At 30.9% G+C, this 27,636-nt stretch overlaps 1 long non-coding RNA gene across 1 annotated transcript; it reads left to right on the forward strand.

Moving 5' to 3' along the window:
• The first annotated feature begins 386 nt into the window (after nt 1-386).
• LOC140443754 (uncharacterized) lies at nt 387-3,365 on the forward strand. Its single transcript, XR_011951261.1, has 2 exons — nt 387-612; nt 3,016-3,365. It is a non-coding gene; the product is annotated as an uncharacterized lncRNA (long non-coding RNA).
• Nucleotides 3,366-27,636: the final 24,271 nt, after the last annotated feature.

A 27,636-nucleotide genomic window follows, 5' to 3' on the forward strand; every position in this document is an offset into this window, starting at 1 on the left:
TAAGGGCTCAGTGCTAAGTTCTTATTTTTTCTCATTAGTATTGGACCAGATAACAGAAAAACTATAGGGTAAAATTTCTTAGTGCTTGATGTAGGTATATATAACGATAGTAGGAACTACTGAAAGGAACAGTGGAGACACCTTTTCTTGACCCTTTCAACCTTTAAACAAAGGTTTAAAACTTATTAGACCTAATTTTAAACTAATAAGTTTAAAACTTATTAGTGTTAGGGTCACTTGATAATAAAAATAAAGGATAATACGAAGCCGAAGAAAAAATGTGTTTATCTCTATAAAGTCTAATCTAAAATTATAAACAAATTTGTAAATTTTGTTATTCAATTCAGAATTATAATAAGGATCTCGAAGTGACCTTGACATTGATTTAATATCTTAAATAATAAAATATTATTGTATGCAAATGTTGTTACGCACGGGAATTTCCCCCGGTTAAAAGGTATCTCTATATAAAACTATATTATATAAAGTTAAGCATATCTAATTGTAGTGCTACGTGAAGTGAGTTCAAAATAAAAACAATGAAGTTGGCTCTAGGAATTCTCGCGGTATCACTTTTACTCGTGTTTACGATGTGTGAAGCTGGTACTTTAGGTAATGCAATTAAGTTTAAGGAAAAAAGATTTTACTAGGTATTTTGTTGAATTCTGACATAAAATATTTTTATAATTAACTAAAGTCTTTAATATTAGTTCATTGACAAAATTCAAAGTAGAACAAAATAAATTTTTAATTTTTATATGCTTTGCTTATTCTTCCAGTGTTTTCTATCCACTTTTAGCGATTACTGTGGCAAGCATATTTACTTTAACACTTATCCGGGCAACACATTTTACTTACGTAACCGGGCAACTCGGGTCCCTTTGGCCCACCGCTGTTGTTGAATGTACTATTCATATTTACCCATATATTTCTAATATTTTTTTTTTGATTTTTTATTAAAGTTAAATTTAAATTGTTTAGATTAAAAAAAATATGCTACTATAGCATGGGGTCTACCTCGAGGATGTGATCTACCTGAAGCATTTGCACAAAATAATGAAGGGCAAGAAAACTTTCGTAGAAAAAATATTTATTCACAAGTAATAAACATTTGGAGCCAAATAAAAACTTTTGTAAATCGATCAGGCTAATTTATTTTAAAAGAAGGGTTGTTGTTTACGCATACCCTGGAAAAAGATTACGTTGTTGTTGCCTTTCATTATTGTGTGAAAACCCTTCAGAGAGAAGATTATGGTAATTACCAGCTTATGTATAAAGTACTGACAAAAACAATCTTTACAAAATGAATTAAACGCATAAGTCAGAAGAATATTATTATTTTACTTTTACAAATTAATACTTTATCATATCAATTGATATATAATCAGCTAATCTTGTGGCTTAGTCTCACTTATTCCCAACTGGAATAGCAAATTAAATTAGCAAAAGTATTAGGTTAAAAAAAAACAATAAAAATAAAAACAACCATAGATAAGTCATTTATTTTTCTTTATTGCAATACTTACAAACTTTTTTAATTATACAGTGATCGTTACACACCTATCTACTGCATATTTCACAAATTTGTTTTTATTTCCTGTCCTTTTTTGTTGGGCACATGTGACACCTTTTCCTTGTTAAAACTGGAGGCTTTTCTAATTTTTGCTTTTTATTGTGTGGTTCAACTTTCTGTAAGCATTTTTCAATACACTGTTTTGTTTCTCATTGAAGTCCCCTTGATTTTCTTCTCAAAATTTGAGGCACCACTAAGTTGTTCTGCTGTCGTTGTTAGAAACAACCTTCGCTTTTTATTTTTTTTTTTTTTCGTTCCATTTTGGACGTAAATTTGTCCAAGTAATAAATGAGGCTACCTCAGCCACCTCTAAAATATTCATAAAAAATGCAAAAGGCCGACGGTTAGTTCGTCTTTTGCACATATATTTATGAACCATTTGGTACAGCGTATCAACACCACATTTTGTCCTATTATAATAGAGTACCATATCTGGTTTTTTGTCAACATCATCTTCACAGTAAGCATTGTGATGCATGGCAGACAGGACTAGGACACTTCTTTTTTTTTTGAACGTAAGAAACAAGAGATGCTTTTGGAGTGAATCCGAAAATTAAAGATTTCTCTAAAAGGTTCTTCTTTGGTAGAATTTCCCGAGGAACAAATCTCTAATTTTTTTTCACTGTGCCCACAAGAATTAGTGAATTTGCTAGTAAATTATGTTCAAGAGCAAGATCAGTGAAATAGTTATCGCAAGTCACATTCCTCTTGGAATTATAATAGGGCTCAACGAGTTGCTTTACAACTTGAGATGCAAAACCTTTGGCTACTGTATTTCCATTTTTTCTATATATGGTATTCCAACTCAAGGGTACTATGTTTCCGAGTCACAGGCCCACCATATTTTTATATTTTCATGCCATACTTATATGGCTTTGAAGACATATACTGCTTGAAAGGACAACCAGCCTCGATACGGAACAAGTTGCTCATCTACCGTTATAATTTTTTCCTGGTAAATAGTATTTCTGATAGTTTTGGTTGACAATTCCACACAGCGTATTACTGCTAATTTGTCCTTCTTTCTTCTAATATTCAAAACCTATTGCAAAAATTTCGAGTTTTGGCAATAAATCTAGCGATTTGGCGATCTAAAACATTTAAAACCGCTCCTTTTTGATTGCACAAGTACATACCTCAAAATTACATAACTTCATTTACAAAATATACGCAACATCGCCTTCGTAAAGGCATTTTCAGTGACGTGTGATCGTTTGTACTTTAAAAGTTTAAATTCTGCGCTTTTAGACATATTTCAAATTCATATTTGTGGTAGCAAAATAGACATTCTCAAAAGAAATCAGATTATTTGTATACTTTTTAGAGGTCAGATCTCTGGACGACTGGACTATTATTGTTTGCTACAAATAGTAATAATTTTTAAATAGAGAATATTAAAATTAATGTTTATAGTTATTTTATTTTTTTATTTTTATTTACAGGATACAAAACAGTTCGTACTGAGGCCCCGTTAGAATCATATTTAATTCCAAATGGACAAGAAGCAGACATATTTTATCCGGATTGCAAAACCAACCGTGACTGTAAAATTTTTTGCAGTGAACTTATAACAAAAACATATAGCAAACATCGCTGTAATAAAGGAGTGTGTGAATGTTCTTAGAACTCTTATGTAACAGTTATCACGAAGTATTGTTAAAGGATTATAGAATAAGCTATTTTTTAGAATATTTAATGATATGTTTTCATTACTTTTTATGATTAATTATTTAAAAAAATAAATCAAACTTTATTACAATAGAAAACAAATAAATTTTATACCACCAATAAATTGTTATTGGTAATTTATTTTTGAATTAAAATGTATGAGTTCTTAAGAAACAATATTACGTTATAATTGATTATCAGTTATGGTAGTTCCGGGTTGGATGGACCACTTTTTCTTATTTTCACTCTACTCAGTGATTATTGGAACAATTTTTATTATTCGTTGAAATACTGTATTTATATATAGGGTGTTTAGAAACTCTCCTGATTAAAAAAACCAGAGATTCCTCAGATATTTTAAAACGATTTAATCCAAGTCACCGAGTCCGAAAATGCTTCCTATGGGAGCTAGAGCTCTTTGAAGATGGCACCTTGTTATTAGTTTTTTTTAAATACCTTTAGAACGCTTCTGTTTAGAAAAACGAAAACTGGTACGATTATTTAACGTCCAGAGTTGAATTGATTACATCAATTGTGAATTTCTAGTACTGATCATAGGCGTCCGTTTTGGGTAGGTCAACGTTTATATTAACGCATAAATTTTTTGTCTTTACTTTCTAAGCATTGGTGATACTAGAATAATAAATTTTTAGTTATTTTAATACTTAAAGGTACTCTTTCTCTAAGTCGATAGAATACACCGTTTTCTAGAAAAATCGATTTAAACATTTTTGGTTTTTTCGTCGTGAAAGTTTAATTATTGTTTTTTACTCTTATTGGCCGTGACTGGTCAACAAAAGTATAACTTACGTTTTTCATTGTCAAATTATGGTCAGTTAGTAAAGTTTATTATTTAGTTTTTTACTTTGTGGCATTCATATATTAATTTCAATTCAACAAAAATGGTTTTTACTAATGAGAAATACGCTGCTATGCTTTAGTTTATGGCGAAATGAGGTTTAACGCTCGAGCAACACAACGTAGATACCCTGAAAATTTTCCCAATCGTGATCCCATTTACTCAACATTGACAGCTCTTCATCAACGATTAAGGGAAATAGGTTCAGTGGTCTCAAAAAATAATGAAAGAAGGGACGTGATTATGTAACAGCAGCACATGAATATTTTAATGGAAGTTGAGAAAAATCCAGAAAAATCCAGAAAGGTACAAGCACTGCTACAAGGATATTTTCCTGGTTGTGAAGAATTAGCTAGATGGTTACAAAATCAGAAAAATCAAAATGATTTTTTTCAGATATATTTTGTTTTGTGAGAAAGCTACATTATTATTCGTACGTTGGTGACAATCCCCACGTTATTAAAGAATTTAAACATCAGCATAGGTTTAGCATAAACATTTGGATAGGAGTAGTTAACGATTATCTACTTGGACCTGTGGAATTGCCTAGTCGTTTAAATGGAGATAATTACTTCCTAAAAAATGTTTTACCTGGTTAGATGATGTACCTTTAAATATTCGCCAAACCTTATGGTTTTTACATGACGGCTGTCCGGCCTACTTTAGCAGGAATGTACGAGACTTTCTTCATAATAACTACGAAGACCACTGAATTGGACATGGTGGTCCAGTTGCTTGACTAGTAAGGTTGCCAGATTTTTATCCTTACGATTATTCTGTTTGGGGATACATAAAAGCATTTATTTATTCCATTCCGATACAAAATTGTGCACAACTCTGGCTAAGGATAAAAGATTCTTACAACGAATTTAAAAATAACTTTGGAATTTTTGCAAGAATTCGGCGTCTCTAAGCAAAAGGGCAAATTTATGCAAAGAGACTAATTTTCATCAATATCGTGCATCTTTTGTAACTATCTTCTTTTGATGATTGTTTTTATTAAAGTATATAGAGTAAGTTTTGTTCCATCGTAATAAATAGTTTTTTTAAGACCCTTTAAATAAAATTTTGTTTCAATTGGATATTTTGCTTCTTTCCTCTAACTTTTTTTACAAATTGTGTCATTAATTAAAATAAAAGATAATTTATGAAATAATCTCTTTTATTATACTACTATTACTATTATACTACTTTCATAAGGAAAAACCAAAAAAATTTCAAATCGATTTTTCTGGAAAACGGTGTAGCCTACCGACTCAAGGTCAGAGTACCTTTTAGTAGTAGAATACTTGAAAATTTAATAATCCACCATCATGAACGCTTAAAAGTTAAAGACAAAAAAGTTATGCGTGTAAAGAACCGTTGACCTACCCAAAACGGACGCCTATGACCGGTACTAGAAACTCACAATCAATGGTTTCTATTTAGCTGTAGATGACAAATATTCGTACCAGTTTTCGTTTTTCTAACTAGAAGCGTTCTGGAAGTATTAAAAAAAAACTAATTTACAAGGAGCTATCTTCAAAGAGCTCTAGCTCCCTTAGGAAGCATTTTCGGTGAATTGGATTAAATTGTCTTAAAATTATCTGAGGAATCTGCGGTTTTCGTTTATCAGGAGAGTTTCTGGACACCCTGTATACTACTTGTTCAATTTGAAATATTTTTTTTAAATGGCAAGTGGTCTGTAAATTTCATAGCATCCGGCTAGATGGACCACAGTATAGGGGATAATTGAACCAGTAACTGTCTGGTTATTATAACAAAAAAGGAATATTTTTCAATAAGACACTGTAATGCAATTATTTTTAAAAAAATTCAATACTATAATGCATAATAGTTGAAATTAAAAGCCTTAGAATATGTTACAAAATCAAACAATTTTACATCTGAATAAACATATTTTTTAGATTTTTTCTTCTTAATGTTTATTTTCATTAGTTTTGATCTTTTAATTCTCTTTTACCACAACCATCGCATATTTAGCCAAATTTAGTACAGTTTTCATGCATTTAACTTCAACGTTTGATGTATTTGATCCAATCTTCTGTTTTAGATAATCATCTAGAGAATAGATTTAGTAAATCATCTTCATCATCACTGTCCTTATAAAATGGAGAGGTACTTATTAATTGTGGATTTAAGGAGGAGATTGAGTCTAAAATAGCATCTGTTGGCCGTGCAAATTCTGCAGTTTTTCTCTGCAGTAGTATTATTTTCAGTGTTAAGGAGCTCTCGCTCATAGGTGTATAAATTCATTCACTGCTTCGATGACGTTGTTTTCTGTAACAAGTGGTCGTAGTATTTGTGGTTGCGTGCTTATTTTCATATACTTCGTTTTGTTGGTGTTTATTATTAAACCCATTTTTGTAGCTAATTCTTTTAACGCTACATACGCCTCTCGTACAGCGTTTTCCGGTCTCATAACAATATTGATATCATCAGCATAGGCCAGAATTTGCACTGATTTATTATAAATTGAACCAGTGGTTGTGATTTGTGACATACGCATTACTTTTTCCAAAATCAGATTGAACAGTATACAGGAGAGAGGGTCTCCTTGGCGCAGCCTGTTATTTGTTTTAAAAGGTTCAGAGAGTTCCCCCTGAATTCGTACCCTACATTCAACTTTTTCAAGAGTTAATTTTGTTAAATTTACGTTAAAATTGTTAAATTTGTTAAATTAGTCGTAGGCTGCTTTTTAGTCTATAAATATGTGATGAGTATCAATGCCATATTCCAGTGTTTTTTCCAAAATTTGTTTCGGTGTTGTAATCTGATGAATTGTTGATTTACCACCTCTGAAACCAGCCTGTTATTTTCCCACTATCCGTTCTGCGTATGGTGCCATACGGTGACATAGTACTGTGGAAAATATTTTTTACGCTGTATTTAGCGTAATTCCTCTGTGGTTAGAGCATTCAAAGATATTTCCTTTTTTGTGTATGATGCAAAGTATTCCAATATGTTAATAATTGGGGAGAGATTTCTGTATAAATATTTCTTTTATAAGCGGCTGTAATACCATTATGGTATCATTGTCACCTTCTTTATATAGTTCAGCTGGGAGATTATCTATTTCGGGTGATTTGTTTTTGACTGGTTTATTAACTGCATCTTTAACTTCAAGAATAGTTGGTGGTTCCTCTTCCCTCTAGTCTGTTTCCCTTACCTCATCTCTTTCGTCTTCAAGGTTTTCTTCTCCTTCTATTAAGTACCTGGTAAAAGTATTCCACCCATCTATTCAATCTTTCCTTGTTGTTAATAGGTTGCCATTCTGACTTCTGCTTGTCTTGTGGTTGCCTTCAATTCGTTTCTGTTGATGTTTACTTTTTTATAGAATGCTCTGAATTCTTTCTCTCTGTTGAGGTTTTCTATATATTTAAGTTCCTCGTTTATTTGGTTTCATTTTTTCTTTTGTGTATCCTCTTTTTTTCTCTTCTCGTTTTTTGGTAATTCTCTACAGTTGTGCTAGTTCGTCGGATAAGCATCTTTTTGTAAGCTTCATTTTTTTTTTGTGGCATTCTTGCATTCATCGTCAAACCAATGATTTCTACGGACAAAACTTTCTGTTCTTATTTCCTCTTTCGCTGCTGCTTTAATGTCTTCCTTACCTTTTCAGATGGCCGAAGAGAAAGTTCAGGATTGCGCCAAAGAAAAGAAGGCCAGTCGTAGTCAGCTTTTTTGTTTTCATGGTTAAAAATTATGTTTTAATTGAAGGCCTTTTTTTTGGTAAATGATAAGCCATGTAGTATACTGAATCTCTGGTTGAAGTAAATCCTGTCGATTGTAGTTTTTTAATATGCCAAACCTTTTGGTTTTGTTTTTAACTCTTAATAATGAACTCTTTGACTTGAGACACCTTTTTAAAGTGAACTTTTATATGCCAAACGTTACAGCATTAACTCCTATTTCGTAATTCTCAACATCTTTAACTACATTTTTCAAACTGTCTTCAGACCATTCTCCTCTCAAAGACGTGTCTTTTTTTTATAAAAGTGGGCATTTTTATAACTCAAACCAAATCAAATTTTAAGTCTTTAGTTGTAGCCTACATGTAGATGCAGAGCTTCAGACATAGAAATAAAACGAAGGATAGCAATTACTAAAACTAGTTTTATGAAAATGAAGACATTTCTTTGGCAATATCATCTCAGTTAAAAACTAAGACAAAGCATGGTTAAGTGCTATATTTGGTCTGTAATTTTGTATGAAGTAGAAGTGTGGACACTAAAAGTATCAAGTTTGAACAGAATTAAATCATTGGAAATGTGGATTCATAGACGGATACTGAAGATACCTTAAATAGCAAAAGAAACTAATGAGTAAGTACTAAGGAGGATCAACAAAGATGGAGATGTGCTAAAGACTGTTAAATATCGGAAAATGTCTCATCTGTGACAAATAGTTGGAGGATATTGATATAGAATATTAGAACTAAACCTTCAAGGCAAAATAGAAGGCCGTGGGGGCTTAGGAAGAAAATAGGTTTCTTGATTAAAAAACATTCGTGAATTGACTGAGATATCAAATTCAGGACACTTATTTCCTGTGACAGAAGATCGAGAAGCCTTTACAATGGTAATCACTAACGTCCGATAACTGATATGGTACGTGAAGAAGAAGAAGGCTTTCTTCACAAAAAAAAACAACTCATCAGGATATGACTTTTTATTTGAAATAGGTTTTTTATAATAAATATATTTATATATTAAACTTAAAAATATTGTTATTCTCTAATAGGAGATATTCCAACTATTCCAGGTTTTTTACTACCCCAAATTTTACTAGTCCGTATATCCCAATTGTCAGGGATAGATGGACCAGCTCCTCGTTCAAAGAAACGACACTACCGGCAAGACATTATAGATTAAGATTATTGATAGATATATAATTTAGTTTATATAATTGATGTTACGTCAATATCATTTAAACTAACAGCCATATAACAAAGAGGTCTAGTATACTCGGTTCGCTATTCCCAGTCCGAACTGTCTAGTGAATTTAGTAATTATTTTTTTGAGAAGTTAATTACTTTTTGACAGACCAAAAGTGGCTGGAAATTACTATACAACCAAGCACACGTACTCATAGCCCATATTAATAGTAAACAAACTAAATAGTAAATAAAATAGAGCTTTGCGAATTACCGACAATTAATATTTATTTATGTGCACCTATAATAAATAGTTATGTTAAATTATAACAACTAAAATATATTTTTTAAATATATACTACCCAAAATTTTATGGGTTTAGTATACACTTTCACTATTTAGAATAATTCTTCTTTTTTTAAAGAAAAAAGTCTGCAATAGTAGGATACTTGAGCTATTAATACTGAGAAGTAGGAATTGTTGTGTTGTAGGTTTCCGACAATTAATCTGTCAAAATATATGCCCGAGCTAAGCGAATGGAGTATATAAAACATTTTTTAACTCATTAAAAGAAACAAACGAAGTTTTTCGCTAAAGCAGTGTTCCGTCTATTCAAGAACAATAACTCCATACACCGACTGCAGCTCTGCTGTGGCAAACCAGCAAAATATTTGACCATCTATATCCGGTGGCCTACTATCTATCCCAGAATTACTCTGTAGAAATTTAAGAGTAACGTCAGCTTTAAAATAAAACCTACATGGTTTTATTTTAAAGCTGGTAAATTACGGCCTCCGAAAATTGAAGAACGCGTTTTTGACATTTGCTCAACAATTAAAATAAATTAAAATAAATTAAAAAAGTAAGAAAACGGCCCGTGGCACTTGTGGAGTGCCGACAGAAGTGAATCCTTCCTATACCGCATTACGTATACTACTTTTTATTTAATTTTATTTAATTTCGTTTAATTTTATTTAATTTTATTTAATTTTATTTAATTTTATTTAATTTTATTTAATTTTATTTAATTTTATCTGATTTTATTTAATTTTCTTAAATTTTATTTAATTTTATTTAATTTTATTTAATTTTATTTAATTTTATTTAATTTTATTTAATTTTATTTAATTTTTATTTATTTTTATTTAATTTTATTTAATTTAATTTAATTTTATTTAATTTTATTTAATTTTATTTAATTTTATTTAATTGTAATTTTATTTAATTTTATTTAATTGTATTTAATTTTATTTAATCTTATTTAATTTTATTTAATTTTAATTAATTTTATTTAATTTCATTTACTTTTATTTAATAAGATTTCATTTTATTTAATTTTATTTATATTTATTTAATTTTATTTATATTTATTTAATTTTATTTATATTTATTTAATTTTATTTAATTTTATTTAATTTTATTTAATTTTATTTAATTTTATTTAATTTTATTTAATTTTATTTAGTTTTATTTAATTGTATTTAGCACAAGTTAGCAGATTCAAATCGGAAGAATCATTGGAAAGAGAGGAAAGTGATCTAGAATTTAGTATTCCTTCTATTTGAAAAAAACTATTTAAAAATCTTCATGAGTCAGTTAAAGAATTTATTGGAGAGAACTATTTTCATACGTGATTTCATTGACTGGAACTCGGACTCCCAAATACCATCGAAGTGGGGAGTATAACATGGAATAAATTTTCAAGAAATTTGGTTATGATTGCATTCATTCTTAATTTTATCTTTATTTAATTTAAAAAATTCATTTAATGCATTAAGTTTATTGAATCCACCAGAAAATTTGATTTATTATCTGACATCAGGCGGGTTCATAATCAATCCCAGTAACAGCAAAAGGAAATGTATATTGTGCCACCCGTTCGTTAAGTATCAAGGACAAAATTTTGTATGTCTTATTAAGAAGGGAATACCCTCTAAAGTTGGAACAGTAAGCACGTTTTCTTTTTTGTGTATAGGGCATATAATTCCAGTATTCTAGTGAAATACAACCTATTAAATATAAATCGACGAGTAAAACAATGACAACGATAGAAAGACCTTATGAGCCAACTCGTACAAAAACAGAAAAAGAAAATGTCTATCTCTATCTGTAGAATTCTAAGTAGGTGTACAGTGACTTTTCTAATTAACGAAACATTACTGTTTACTCTTATTTAACATATGTTTAAAATGAAGGCATCATAAATAAATTAATTGCTAGACATCACTACACTACACTTTGTATCACTACAAACATATTTGTATTTATTCACTTCCTCGGAAATTCCTGAGCTTTAATTATCTGCAACTCTACTTCACGCTTTTACCATCGTCACGGTCATTGTTTTCCTTATATAACAAAATGCCTTGTTGGTATCACAAACAATGACCTACTATATTTTACAACAAAACATATTTATCTTTAATATATTTGTTTTGTCAAGAAAACATTTTTAATTAAATATTTTTGATGGATACAGATCACGTATCTGGTTTACCATTACAAACACCGATAGGCCAGTTTGGCGCAGGTTGCCATTTTATATTACCTATTGTAATTTTTGTGTGGCAATTGGTATTTAATATTTATGATTTTATTATTTCAATAAAAACTCTTACGCCAAAAATCGCTTATAATTGAAATCATGTACTGGTTTTTGTAACAATAATACTGTGGTAAAGTTTGTTTAGTAAAAAATACTGTGGTAAAGTTTGTTTAGCAGTAAATGGTTAACTTCAATTAGTATAATATTATACCGACTATAAACATCCTGGGTTAACCGATAATAGTATAAAAGGCCCGGTTTCAGGTAACAATGGTTTACCTGCGATACAAGGTCTTAACAATGGGTCAAGACAGATAAACTTAATAATATTTACGACCGCACTAATTGAAGTCAACCATTTTCTGCTAAACAAATTTTACTAAGAAACTACTGTTTATATGTGAAATATTGTCAGAAACTTAATTTCCAGATTTAGGATGAAAAAATGAAAGCTGCGACATCCACAAAATCGTAATTCAATTGTTTCAAATGCTTTAAATGAATTGGAAACTAAGTTTTGTAGGAAAGTGTTGTAACTCGTGCAAATATTCCTTTAAGTTCTCAATAATATATTTCTGTTATAAAAATATATCTGTATTGACCCACGCCTAGTTTTCCGTAAAATATAATTACAAATACTATTACTTTATTAATTAAAATAATATACAACGATAGATTGATAGAATGTTTATTTTTTGCGATAGCGATGTTTACATGCTCACGTTTGAAAGGTCATTGTGCCGTCTTCTAACGAAGGTTACCGATCACTTCTTTAAACGCTTGCCTATCTTTTGCAACGTGAAATATCTGTTCAACACTTAGGTTAATGGGTAATGATACAAAAATATTCTACATTACAAAACTGGATAACAAAATATCTATAGAAGAGTTACTACAAACCAGTCCTCGTACAAATTTCAAAACGTAATTTAATTCTAAATTAAAGTTTTTTCAAATCTTGACATTTTAAATTAGTTAAAATTTTAGAATATGTGGATAGATATATATAGATATAATTCTACGAGGGTGGATTGATATAAACGTGCTGTTTTAGAGTAATTTTTTTAATGCCTAACCCCCCAAAAACACGCATTTTTAGATAATAAATCAACAACTTGGAAAATATTAACTTAACGACAAAAGTATGTACAGAATTTTTTTGCTATAAATTGTTTCCTATGCGTAATTTAAGTTTTATATCAATCTAAGAGATTCTTTAAAATTCCGAGCAAAAACCGCAAAAGAATGGACTACTTATCTCCGTCTGTTCCATTTAATAATATAGCATTTAAACCAACCTTAATGTATATAAGTGAAACAGTTTTTAGGTAAAAGATCTCTCCTTTATCTTTTTAATAAAATTTATGAAACTGTCTATATACCAACGGATTGGCTGCTGTCGACTTTTGTGGCGATATCTAAAAAAGCAAATGCGAAAAGATGTAGCGACTCTCGAACCATTAGCCTTGTTTTAAAAATACTTTAAATACTACTTTAAATTTTGCACTAAGGATGTACCAAAGAATATTGATATACCCAAACAACTTAGTAAAATGCAGTTTGGGTTTCGCAATAACCTTAAAACCAGAGAACCACTATTTAGTATTCAGGCTATGATACAAAGATGCAGATCTCTCGATTTATTTTATTTCGCTTTTGTTACCTTTGAGAAGGCCTTTGATCAAGTAAAACATACTGAAATGATAGCCATTCTTCAGCAGGTAGGTCTACGTTGATGCTAAAGACCTACGTATTGTTAAAAATCTTTACTAGCATCAGCATGCAAACATCAGAATTGCCCAGAAGAGGAGTAAGACATGGCTGCATTTTGTCCCCACTAATATTTAACACGTATTTGAAGTTTGTTTCTAATAAAGCATTGGATAGTGTTAAATGTGGTATCAAAATTAATGGCGTCAATATTTATAATTTGACGCCATTAATTTTGGTACGCGAATTACACAATGTTAATTGCAAATAGTTACGAAAATCTTCAACATCTGAATAATAGGACTACCACAACGTGTAATTAATATAGACTGAAGCTAAACACCACAAACACAAAGGTAATGGTTATAACAGCTTATTTTTTTGTAATCTGAATGAGAACTGGGACATGAGCAAATAAATTAGAATAAGTATAGAGAAGGCCACAGATGCATTTTTAATATAAAGAAAATCCTATGTGGAAACAATATTACTTTGAGACTGAAAATTAGATAAGTTAGATGTTATGTGATCTCTATTCTTTTATATGGTGTCTAAGGTTGGACTTTAACAGATAAACTTTTAAGAAAACTTGGAAGCCCTTAACGTGCTTTGCAACGGATGGGAATAGTTACGGAAATGATTAGAACAGTCAAAAATCGCAAACTGGAATATTTTGGCATTTTATGCGTTACCCAGGGATATATAATATATTTCATTTAACAATACAAGGCCAAGTATATGGAAGAAGAGGAGCAGGTCGAAAACGAACGTCATGGATTAGAAACCTGAGAGAATTGTTTAATAGATCCTCTGCATCCCTTTTCAGCGCTGTCGTTAACAGAATTAGTATAGCCAATTTGATAGTTAACGCACGATATTTGAGCAGGGCACAACAAGAAGAACGGTTTTTACATGGATAATAGGATACAGTAATAAAACACATTTGAGGATTATTTAAAGTTCCTTTATTATAACACACACTTGCTGTAATACTAATTATTTATAACACATAGAACATTTACTATTTTACAGAAATTAGGTAATGTAATAGATAAAAAACAATTTTGCGTATACATACATACTTTTATTGCATACAGTTAAGATGTAAGTACAGATAAGTAGTAACATTAACAAAGGTTTCTCCGCAGTCTTATTTATATTTGGGCGATTTTAGATCAATTTTTATCATAAAACCAGTAAATATTAGGACCGTTTTATGCAGTAGCACAAGAAATTTTATTCAGAAATATTACTTTACAATAATTATCTATGTAGGATAAAAAATAATTTGTGTAATAGGTTTTATATTTAGCAACCATAAATTAAGTAACTACTTCATTTCAGATTATTAAAATCTAATGATGTTCTGGTATATTTTCGTTTACAACCATTTCAGTAATAAGAGATCATACTGCTAGTTTTAAAATTTAGTTAAATTTAAGTACTAATAGTACTAAATATATTTAACCATTAAAACCGATTAGTTTAATAAGTATTTAATACTGTTGATAAAAAGCTTCGGAAAAAACATTTAACTTTTTATTTTGAGAATAATTGAGAACGATTTCCGAAAGGAAAATCGAAACGTCAAAATCAACGTATTTTAAATTAATATTGTGATTAAGTCCCATTTAAGATGTTGAATCAAATTTCATTACAATCGAAAAAATATCTATGGGTGACATAATATTTTCAACGACAATTCCTAAGGGAACCCAGTGTTTATTATTAATTTACTTTAAAAACATTAAACAGGGTGTCCAGAAACTCTCCTGACAAACGGAGACCAGAGATTCCTCAGATAATTTTAACACAATTTAACACAAGTCACCTAATCCGAAAATGCTTCCTAAGGGAGCTAGAACCTTTTGGTAATTAGATGGCGCCTTGTAATTAGTTTTTTTAATACTTCCAGAATGCTTCTAGGTAGAAAAACGAAATCTGGTACGAATATTTATCATCCAGAGTTGAATTGATTCCATCAATTGCGAATTTCTTGTACCGTTTTCTAGAAAAATCCATTTGAAAATTTTTAGTTTTTTCGTAAACTAAAAATCCTCCAGAGCTGAATCGATTTTATTAATTGCGAATTTCTAATACCGATCATAGGCATCCGATTGGGGTAGGTCAACGGTTATTTTAACTTTTTTGGCTTTATCTTTTAAGCAGTCGTGATACTGGATTAATAAATTTTCAGGTATTCTGGTATTAAAAGATACTCTTGCTTTAAGTCGATGAGACACATAGTTTTCTAGAAAAATTGATTTGAAAATTTTTAGTTTTTTCGTCATGAAAGTTAAATTAATATTTTTTGCACCTGTTGGCGGTGGACCTGTCAACAGATGTATAAACTACGTTTTTCATTGTCAAATTTTGATCAGTTTGCGAAGTTTACTTTTTAATTTTTTATCGTCGATATAAATTTTGAATTTCAAAATTTCATAAATGTCATTAGCGTCAAAATGTCATAATTTAGTGGAGTAAACTTGCCTGTGGTTGGACCAATTACAAACAAGCATTACGGCGCTCTAAATTTAAAATACTCCTACTGGTTAAAAAACAAACCATAGTGAGGAATACGCTGATATCTTTTAGTTTATGGCGAAATGAGGTGTAATGCTAGAGCAGCATAACGTAGATATCCTAAAAAATTCCCCAATTGTGATTTCAGTCACTCAACAGAAACAGATTAAAAGAAACAGTTTCAGTGGTCCCAACAAATAATGAAACAGGCCCACATGATAATGTAACAGCAGCACAATAGCACAGAAAATAGCGTTCTAAGACTATCTGCCATGTATCCCACAATTTCAAAATATTCCGTAGTAAATATCTTACACATAAAAAATTTATATCCTTTTTAATTTACAAAGCTACAAAGAGATTTTCCTGCTCTTTAAGAATTCGTTAGGTGGTTATAAACTCAGAAAAAGCAAAATGAAGATTTTTTCAAATAAATTTTATTTTGCGGCAAAGCTACATTCACAAAAAATGGAATTTTTATTGTGCATAATGCACAATATTATTCGTACATTTGTGACAATCCCCATGTTGTTCAAGAATTTAAGCATCAGCATAGGTTTAACATAAACGTCTGGATAGGAGTAGTTACCGATTCTCTAGTTGGACCTGTGGAATTGCCTGTTCGTTTAAATGGTGCTGATTACTTACATTTCCTGCAAAAGTTTTACCTGATTCGTTAGATGGTGTGCCTTTAAATATTCGACAAAACTTATGGTAGTAGGAATGTACGAGACGAGACTTGCTTGATAATAACTACGAAGACTACTGGATTAAAAGAGGCTGTTGAGTTGCTTTGCTCAACAAGGTCGCTGTATTTAAATCTTGAGATTATTTATTTATTTCGTTTCAATACAAAATTGTGCACTCTGGCTAAGGATACAAGATGCTTGCAACGGGTTTAGAAATAACTTAGAAATTTTGCAATAATTCGGCGTTCTCTAAGCAAAAAGCAAATTAAGGCGTAATGAAATGACTAATGATCATCAACATCGCGCATCTTTTGTTACTATCTACATTCGATACTTGTTCTTTTGTGTTAGTTTTGTTTAGGTACCTATTAATTTAACTTTCATGATGAAAAAACTAAAAATTTTCAAATGGATTTTTCTAGAAAACGGTACTAGAAATTCGCAATTGATGGAATCGATTCAACTCTGGATGATAAATATTCGTACCAGATTTCGTTTTTCTACCTAGAAGCATTCTGGAGGTACTAAAAAAACTAATTACAAGGCGCCATCTTCAAAGAGCTCTAGCCCCCTCAGGAAGCATTTTCGGATTAGGTGACTTGGGTTAAATTGTGTTAAAATTATCTGAGGAATCTTTGGTCTTTGTTTGTCAGGAGAGTTTCTGGACAATCTGTATATTATGTACTATAAGCTATAAATGTCCTTTTTTGTATTTTTGACTTCGAAATACGCCACCTTACTATTTATTATAAGATCACTTTTGCTCTCTAAATTTTCAAAAACAATTTTTTTACGTAAAAACCTTCCTTAGTAGCATAGAAATACTGTCGGCGGAAACACGGCGTGTGACGCTTCACCTGCTTCTTCTTTTATATTGTGTACGCTTTATGTATGTGTTTGAAATGTATTTATTTATGTATAGAAAAAAACTTGACAGTTGTTTTCTGAGCTTTGTAAGTTGCATAAAGCTTCAAAACAATGTTTTGGGTTTGTAACTCAAAAGTAGAAGAACGAAATGTAATTAAACGAGAAAGATGGCAATGAATCAAATCATTTGACAGCATCTGGAGATGGCAAATGGATGACGAGAGGTTTTACATTGATGGGCGTTTTTTCAGTTATTGGAAAATTAACAGGAATTGACTTGCAGGTAAAATATTTGTTTTGAAGAACACAAAACTAATCGTTTAGTTAATTACAAAGGATCCGATTGCAAAATCAAAAGTGATTCAGACGTAAATATTTCACAGAATTCCAGATCCAGAAAAAGATCCACAGAATTGTATAATGTATTTTACGTTAATTAAATCGCTGATATTTAGGCGATCATTAGATAGAAAAATAAAGTAACACCTTTAGAACCGAAAAAACGAAAGGAAAAAGCACGAAGAAAAAAAAATGAAAAAAAAAAGAATGAAGAAGTTCCAAAAAAAGAGGTAAAAGATCAAAATCTGGGATTGAAAATGCCAAATCTTCAACCATCGACGCCCCTAAAATGACTAAGTTTACTCTAAAACGTTTTATAGAAATGGCCGGTTTTTTATTTAAGACATGAAAACAAATTCACGCTGGTTATTACCATAATATCTTAAGAAGCAGAACCTCCGCACGAGTATTATAACCCGCAATGGTGTAAGTTTTTGATCAGTGAGAAAAACAACAAAGCTTACAAGCATAAACCAGCACTTGATCCTAGTGTAAAAAGTCATGTTTTTATTGTGTTTAAGTCCTCTAGCGAGAAAAAGAAATGCCTAGGCAACAACACACAAAATTGTAATGAAAGTTACAATTTAATATGGCAAATTGCTCCAAAAAATAAATTTTGTGGAAAATATGTGGTAGAAATAAATTTCTGGATTTTAATAAAGGAGCTAAAATCAACCTTCCAGTAATGGACCTTATGGACATAAAAATTGGACAAATAGCAATGAGTCGGTCGAAAAGTATGGACGAAGTTCGTATTGCTCAATGTAATAGAAGGAGCAGCGTGACACCAACAGAGGGTAGAATTATGAAAACAAAGCTTTGATGGATCATTTACAGCTTTTACATGACAATGAGAGCTTCCAATATACACCAGAAATAGCTGATTAGATATAAAAAAGTAAATATGAGCAGTATATTCGATACAATTACAACAAAAATATTTAAAAAGCGATTTTCTCAAAATCACATTTTTTAAAACTGGGAAACATTTTTCCCAAAATCTACTAAATCAATCTTAGTTACCCATTTTTTTTAAACATATGTACACGACTACTAAATAAACCACTAAAAATAAAAAAACACTTCACCTTTTGAGTACAGGGGTAAATTCAAACTCAAAATAGTTGTTTTTTCGAACTTTTTATAAAATCGCATATAAAGGGATAAAAATATAATAGCGAATAAATTTTCTAAATAAATTAAAGTCTCACAAATAAAATCCTGTTGGAATAAAAAAAATTGTTATAAGAAGGCAGAGAAGTGGCTCCCAAATTAAAATGCATCTTTTTGGAATACGCCCTCCGCAATGATGAGAAATAACTAAAAGTACCAAAAAATTTTTTTTATTGACCTCAAAACCTTATTAAAAATACTGTCTATTATATTTATGGTTAAATTTTTTTATATGCATTGTTAAGTATTTAAAAATTGTCTTTTTCCAATTGTAAAAGTAAAAGTCCCTTTAAATTATTAGTGTTAATTATTATTATTAACCATCATAGCGTTTTATATTTAGTAAAAGCTTATAAAGTAAAATAGACTTTTTTATCTTTACGAACAGTTGGTATTATATCTGAACAACTACCGTACATCGGACGAGCGGTCAATAGCTATTAATCTCATTGTAAACAATTTTTACCCATTTTATTAATAGGCAGAGGCTTTCATATAAAGATTAATTAATTACTCAAAATGGAACTTAATGTACTGATTGTAACATAATTTACGAAATGTAACTTATTTATTTTTGTTTATTTCATTTCAACGCTTCAACTAATAAGGCGGAAAAATAATTTTTGTGTAGTGTGCGTAAATGCCCCGTCACTAAATAGGAGTGTCACCTTGTTAATTTATACAGGGAGTGGTTTATTATGTTTGAACGGTCACGTTACCTTGGGTTTAGGCGGATACCAATCCGACAAAGGTTTAGTGAATCTTTGGGTATGAATAATAGACAATTAAATTATAGGATCATACATTTTATCAAGAAGTCTTGGCAGTTCTTCGATATCTAAAATTTTTTTACAAAGTGTCCTGCTCCTCAAAATAAATCGGTTGTATATAAATAAAAATAAGTTGTGGCTGCAGCAGTGTACCTCTACACTGTATGCCATCTTGGTGAAAAATTACTTGGACATCTTCTCAAATCGGTATGTTGGGATCGTTAGTATCAATATAATTGCCTCTTAAATTATAACGTTAAAATCCCCTTGATTTTAAATGGCAATACTTGAAAAGTAAAGTGTATAACAATATCAAAGAAAGAATAGGAATTGAGCTGGCCCAAATATCCGCAAAAATTATAGGGAAAGTTTGAGAAGACTTTTTGGCTCGTCTTTACATTGTATTTTTGTCAAGGATCATCGATTTTTGTTTATGTATTAACTTTATTTGTAGTTAATAAATAAATAAATGTAATATTCAAAATGTTAATACAATAATAATAATTGTTAATCATATTCTTAATTAATAAAATATCGTTAAGGTGATCACGATCACCTTATATCACATTAAAAATTAAAAAAATAATCTGGGCGAATGTTCAAGAGAAAATATTCAAAATATAAATCGACCTATCTGAAATTTCTCTTTAACGTCGCTGTATACACTTAGAGGCAAAAAAGTGGCCACCCTATAAATTTCCGAAAATAAAAATTCATTGGAAGTTTTATACACTATTTCATAGGGTATGCTCAACATCTTTTATTTTTAAAATAAAAAATGGCCATTACTGCTTGATTCCTTAGCATAATTTATTTAATTAGAAGGCTAAAAAAGAAAATAGTGTATTATTGAAACGAATTAAAAACAATAAAAATTACGAGTAAACTTGAACAAAATTGTCTAATATCTAGTGAACATATCAATAACCGTTTGCATACGATTTGAAAGGAAAAGGAACAAATTTTGAATAAAAACTTGACGAATACATTCATATTTGCATATCACGCATAAAGACGAAATTATCTCCAAGAAATGGACCAAATGACATTACTACTTTTGTCAAAACATCTTCTATATACCGGTGAGCATTCCAGCCCAAACCATGACACCACCATTACCAAATTTTCTTCTCTGGAACATACAAGCTTGATCATACCTTTCATTTCTCCGTCTCCAAACCCTCTCTCAGCCATCGCCAAACTTTAAACAAGACCGCGATTTATTAGTAAAGAGAATTTGACTTCAATCCTGTATATCCCAGTGTTGATGTTGTCAAGCAAAAATTAATTGATTCTTACACTGTCTGGATTGTAATTCGGGAACTTTGGCGATTTGTTAAAAGTTCCATCACACTAAACCGATCATCTATTTGCAAGGTAACTCTTCTACGACCGGAACCAGGTCGACGTGAGTATGTACGTCTCTATAAAGCGATCAAAAGCTCTGCGTACGTAAATCTCGGAATACCTAAAGTTTCGGATACATTAACTTGTCCTAAGGAGAAACATGACTTTTAGTCACAGCGCGTTGGGGGAAAAATGGTCAGGGTTTAATTAGTGGAGAGAGGAAACCAAGAGTAAGGTGTGTCTATTCTCAAAAATCTTCGTCAACATCTCAAAAATCTATTCTTCCTATCCTGTGGTCAAACTTATTAAACAAGAATTGCACAACCTAAATCACAAAAACATTGCTTTCCTGTGGGTGCCATCTCATATTGGAATCACGGGAAAAATCTGGCGGATAAATATGCACGAGAAGCCTTAGAGGACACAACTATTGAGTTCTATCAAAAAACTCCAGCGACAGATCTCAAATCATATTTCCACAGCAAAATGTTCAACATATGAAATAGCAGATGGCATAAAAAACAGGCAAAATTACTTAAGATAAAACCAATATTTCAACCATGGTCTGATAGTTCCACCAATCTTTTTTTTAGGTTATCATCACACGGCTGGGGCATGGTTATACTCGCCTTACGCATGGACATCTGATGACAAAGGATCTCCAACCGGAGTGTTCTGCTTGCGAGACCCCGCTGACAGTAAAATATCCTCTAGTGGAGTGCCCGTTACACAGTGCGGAAAGTTGTTAATTCGGAATCCCGGAGAATTTGAGAGAACTATTCTTAAAGTGCGGTGCCAAAGTGATTATCCAATATCTAAAAGCAATAAACTATTTAAACAAAATTTAATTGTTACGCTATTCAATTATTGTTAATACTTTTTTTTTCGCTAATAGCCTTACAGGATTAACTGGTTTGTACAATAAATACTACAGAAACTTAAACTGCAACTTCTCCCATTCGGCATTCATAGACCTGAACTGCTACCACTTTTTAACTCTTATTCACAAATTACTTTTACAACCGTTCACAATTACCGGTACAAAATCTATTTTCATGATTCGATGCTCTTCCTTCTGAAGTTAGCAACAGATAACCACCTTCTCCTCCTTCCAAATTCATCTAACCTCCATCATCCAAAATCTCTTTTTACGTTTTCTTTTTTAATCAATCATTTTTCGTATTTTAAGAAAAAACCAAAATTCCCAAGTTATCAAAACTGACTGTAAATAACAATTGACCTCTATAATTATCTTTTACTAAGTTCCTCATAGGTTTTTAAAAACCCGACATGAAAGACAATAAGCACCGTTATAGCTTATATATCCTGTTTATTCAAACTACGAGGAAAACAAGTAAACGGCTCGTTATTTTGATAATATTCTGATAATATTTTAAAACTCATACTATATTCTAAATTTAAACATTCACCATTTAAATTTCTAATAAATTTATATCAGTTTCAACATACCTACACATACCTTACGTAATTATAATGCATTCCTCTCCAAATATATACGACACCAAAGGTACCTCCATGTCAACATAATTGTTTATTAATGATAGTAAGCAATGAGACATCAGATGTCAGTTTTACTCTCTGTTTTGTATATATATTGGGTTTGCTGCAAACCCAATATTTAATGTTTACTTATATATATATATATATATATATATATATATATATATATATATATATATCTACCGTTTTCTTATTTTAACGTTTTTAAGATCTTCCGTCAAATTCAATAATGATATACAGTAAACATAAACCAGACCTATGAAATACGAGATCCAGATTGTTTGACGAAAGTAGCTAATGATACAAAACAGGTGGAAAATAAATGGCCCGATTAATAATACAATTTGGAAAGAAAAAAATATTTAGAAGCATAAAAAGTACATAAAGTAATTGCAAAAAAAGCTAAAAATACAAACTCTAAAATTTTTTGCTTAATAAGTAAGGTTTATGTCAAGTTAGAAATTAATTTTTTATCCAAGATCTTGTGAAACATTAATGCGTTTCATAAGAAAAAGCAGCAGCCTACGTTTTACCAAAAGTGAATATGTCGCCGATCTTTTGACAATTTCCGGTGTTCGGAAACAGCTTTTATTTTCATAAAAGAACGGTCATATAAGTATATTAATATAAAAAGGAAAAATATTTTAGACGGAAACACATGACATGTAGAGATAATCTGAAAAAATGAAAAACGTGTTTTGACGAAAACTGCAAAAAAATTGGTTTTTCATTAAATACGATGTACAGTGAATTTTAAAGAGTAATGAAGGTAACCATTTTTTGGAAAGATAATTTTATATTTTATAAATAAGAAAAAATTTATTGAAAATGCCTAAATATCTCGATATATAAGTAGGGTGGCCAAAAAGGATACATGTGATAATCTAAAACGTCATCAGTTGATTTAGTGGCGTTTTCTAGAAACTAACAGTCCGTCTAAGAAATACCGATAGCAATCAAATGTGATACAAATGCTGCTTAAAATAGATTTTAATTTCAACCTTAGAATCCAACTTATAATTTTTTGAGACATGCGGGATTATAGTATCTCAATTTCAATCATTTCAAAGCTAAAAGTAAAATGAGTAAAATGATTAGTTTTATTCAGCGACTAATTTAGATTCATATTTTATACAAATTCTGTTCGGTTAATAGTTTGAAGGCGATCTGGAAATAATGAACCTATAAGTCTTTTTCTTCTTTTCGTAGCACTACAAACCGGGTGGGTTTTGGCTGACTGCACAACTTGCTCTAATCTTGAACGGTCGTTCATAATATTTGGGTCAGTGGGTGGCCCCATTGTTTTTAGATCTGACAATATATTGTCTCTCCATCGCATTCGTGGACGTTCCTCCCATATTAACTTAGCAAGGCGGTTATTAGGGAGTCTATGGACATGGCCAGCCCATCTTAGACGTTGGGATTTAATCTATTGAACTATATCACTTGCTCTGTACATCTGCTTGACCTAAGCATTTGTTCTCATTCGATATTGGTTGCTATTAATGTCGTGATAAGGCCCAAAGATTCTTTTGAGAATTTTCCTCTCAAAACATCTAAGTTTTGACAACGAAATACTACTCTCTCAAAGTCCTTCTCCTCTATCCTTTATCCTTTGTAAGGATGTGGTGACGTTATGGTATTTGACGAATGGTTGTTATCCATTCTTCTCTCTCCTGGGCGCGGTGTGCTGCCTCAGACAGAGAGTAATCAATAGCGCACTTTATTTGGTCCGACCATCGGAGTGGCGATCTTCCTTGGGTTCTTTTACCATCTACATTGCCTTCAACCATCAACCTCTCCATGCCTTCCACTCTGGTAATATGTCCAAAGTACCTCAATATATTTTGAGTGATGATTGTGGTAAGCCTAGTATTGATGTCGAATTCTGTCAATATTAAGACATTTGTGCGATGTGCTGTTCAGGGTATGCGCATCATTCTACCATTCTACGATATACCCACATTTCAAAGACCATTATACGTCGTGAGTCGGACTTTTTAATGGTCCAAGTTTCTGACGCATAGGTAGCGATAGGAAAGATAAGCGTCCGTATTAGGCGCAGTTTCGCAATTCGGTCGATTATCATTACCTTGGTCTTCTGTACATTAATTTTAAATCCATTATCGCGACTACTGTAATTCTCTCAATGTAAAGATGATTTAAAACGTATGCTGCACTAATTTAATATAACCGCCATAAAATTAAACATGTTAATTTCCTCAAAAAATACAAAATGCTTGGTTATAACAGCAAATTTACTAAGATGTAAATTGGAGCTGGAAGTCAGATGGAGAACAAGTGATGGAGTCTAAATATCTAGGCATCACATTATCTAGCTACAGCAAGATCGAAATTAAACTGCAAGATCAAGTAAATAGAGCAAACAGAGCCGCAGATTGCCTGAATGAAACAATATGGAGAAATAAAAATATGGGAAAAAATAAAAGGCAGAATTTACAAAACAGTCATCAGACCAATAATGACATACGCGGCAGTAGCACGACCTGACACAGATGGAAAAAAAAAGGATATTAGAAACAGGAGAGATGAAAAAACTTTGAAAAATTGATAAGACATTGAATTTAATAATATAATTGATAATGATGTAAGACACTATGCAACAGAGCTAGATATACACATATACGACGTAGATGCAAAGTGCAGAACATCAAGAACTGGGTAAGAAATAGAAGAGTAGAATGAAACGATTATATAAGCCGAATGACAACAAATAGAGTAGTAAAGATGGCAAGAGACGGTTCCCAATTGAAAGACGATCAGTAGGAAGACCACGAAAACGATGGAACGACATCTTACTGGAGGCACATTGAAAAACAGAGTAATCTCTATATAATAAGAAGAAGAAGAAGTAGAAAAAGAAAAAGAGATAGAGAAGGTGTAATAATAGTAAGGAATGAAATGACCAATCTTGTATTATTACTTATCACATTGCTTTCTAAGAATTTTGTAGTACAACGATACCATTTCCGACTTATCGTCCATCCAACTGTTGGCCAATACTACCAAATGCAAGATACTGCTCGTTTATAAGTTGTACGCCTTGTAGCATGGGATACTGATAGGAAAATTTGGTATGTATGTAAATAACAGACACTATTACCTGATACTAACGAACTTGGTTTATTTTACACGAACTTAAATTTATCGGTAAACAGATGACCTTAAGACAAAATAAGATAAGCAGCGTTATCAGTTTGAAAAAATTAAACTCAATTTTTAATAGGCGAGCTTTCTACAGCTGGCGCCGTTTCTCACATCCTAAATTCCAGCGTTTTCTGTTGAAGCAATCTTTAGTTTTAAAAACTCTAGCGATCATTGCATCTTTGATGTATTCTCTCCAGGATAGTCTTGGTCAACCCTGGTTTCTTCCTAGTTGTGGAGTCCATATATATTTTTGTCATCTCTTTTCTTGCTTTCTCTACAGGCGTCCATATTAGTTTAGTTTTTTGGTTTCAATTATGTCTATTATGTCTAGGTCAATTTCCATTTCTCATCTAATATCTTTGTTCCTCACCTCATAGAGTCTAATGTCGTCTCCAATAGTTCATTGGTATTGATTTTTATTGATAATGTGATGCTAAATGATGTAATGCTAAACAAAATATGAAATATGATATTTTCAATGATTTTTTTAATTTGGGGTACGTCATACCCTACAGCAGTAGTTGGGGTATGTCATACCCCACAGTAGTATTACTGTTGTAACTTTTCCTCGCTGTATCAGAGCCTAGTTAGGTAGGTATTTAAAATTGAAATTTTTCTGATTTTGACAAGGATGGGAATTTAAGCACAAAACTCTTCTAGATATATTTTAATGTAATATAGACGTATATGTAACGATGCCTCCTTTTTTTATGAATGAATACCGTACAGCACATTGGATTGTCCCAGTTTATTATATATTTCATTTTTAATAGGGAGGCTCTTAAATCACGCCCTCCTCTGTTTAATACACCTACACTAAGAGCTAATATATTTATAAATTTCCCAATTATCTAGATACGAATTTTGTTAAATGAAATCCACTCCAATTACGAAATTCATTTCCATTCTCTTAAAATGATAACGAAATATTACAGAGATAATAACCTATTGTATGCCACAATTCACTATATAAAATATAATTTTGTTTTTTTTTTGTTTTAAGCTTGTGTTTTAAGCTGTTAAAAATAAAAGCGTTGCTATTATCTATTTATTACTTCTACAGTTTTTTTGGGTATTTTCTCTTATATTTGGGTCGTCGATATAATTTTGAACTATAGGCACAATATTTTATAACTTAAGCTCGATTTAAATATTATAACACATCACTTCTATTTCAACAAACAATTTATACAATACCTACTTCCTAGTTTAGTTGTTAATATCTTTACCCTCAAGAACTTTCCCCTCTATTTGTTAAATAGTTACAATAAAATCGATGATCACCCATCACCAGTTTACCATAACAGTTTGAACCATGTTTTCTAAAACACTAAATAATAATCCTTGTTTCGTCATTTAAGTAATAATTATTAGGTATTTATTTATTTAATCTCAATTTTACTAGATTGTTTTTCACATAATTTTTACATTGTGTATTTAATCAATTTTAAAATCATATTTAATAATCACACACATATAATATTGGCATAATTGTTGTACATTCTTTACCAGACAGTACCGTAATACGAGGTTTTTATAATTTTAGCATTTAGTATCTTAAGACCTGAAGATGCATACCAAATTATAGTATGCGAACGCAGTCGTTGGTGGTAGAATAAATTGATTTTGAGTTAGTTTTATTTTTATTTCTTTAAACCTATATATGGTATATATGTATATATTACGGTAATAATTATGGATATTTAGTTAGTTGATAAAAATATAGTGGTTTAAAAACTTATTTCAATTATTTCACCAATTTTTTCCCAATATTTGTGTTTTTCAATACTGTTTTTAAGTATTTATCGCTGGTATCATATATTAACCTGTTACTTTTGACCAATTCAATTAAAAATGCACCTTTGTCTCTTTTGTGAATTAATTGACTCGTTGATAATAAGAGACCATATCCATTATCTATCGTATTAAGCATATAGATGAAACCTATGGCGTGTCGCTATACGCGGCGTATGGCGTTTATTGGAGACCACCGACTAAGCCATCATCTTTT

The sequence above is a fragment of the Diabrotica undecimpunctata genome, chromosome 6 (assembly GCF_040954645.1).
Source record: "Diabrotica undecimpunctata isolate CICGRU chromosome 6, icDiaUnde3, whole genome shotgun sequence".
In the NCBI taxonomy this organism is placed as follows: domain Eukaryota; kingdom Metazoa; phylum Arthropoda; class Insecta; order Coleoptera; family Chrysomelidae; genus Diabrotica; species Diabrotica undecimpunctata.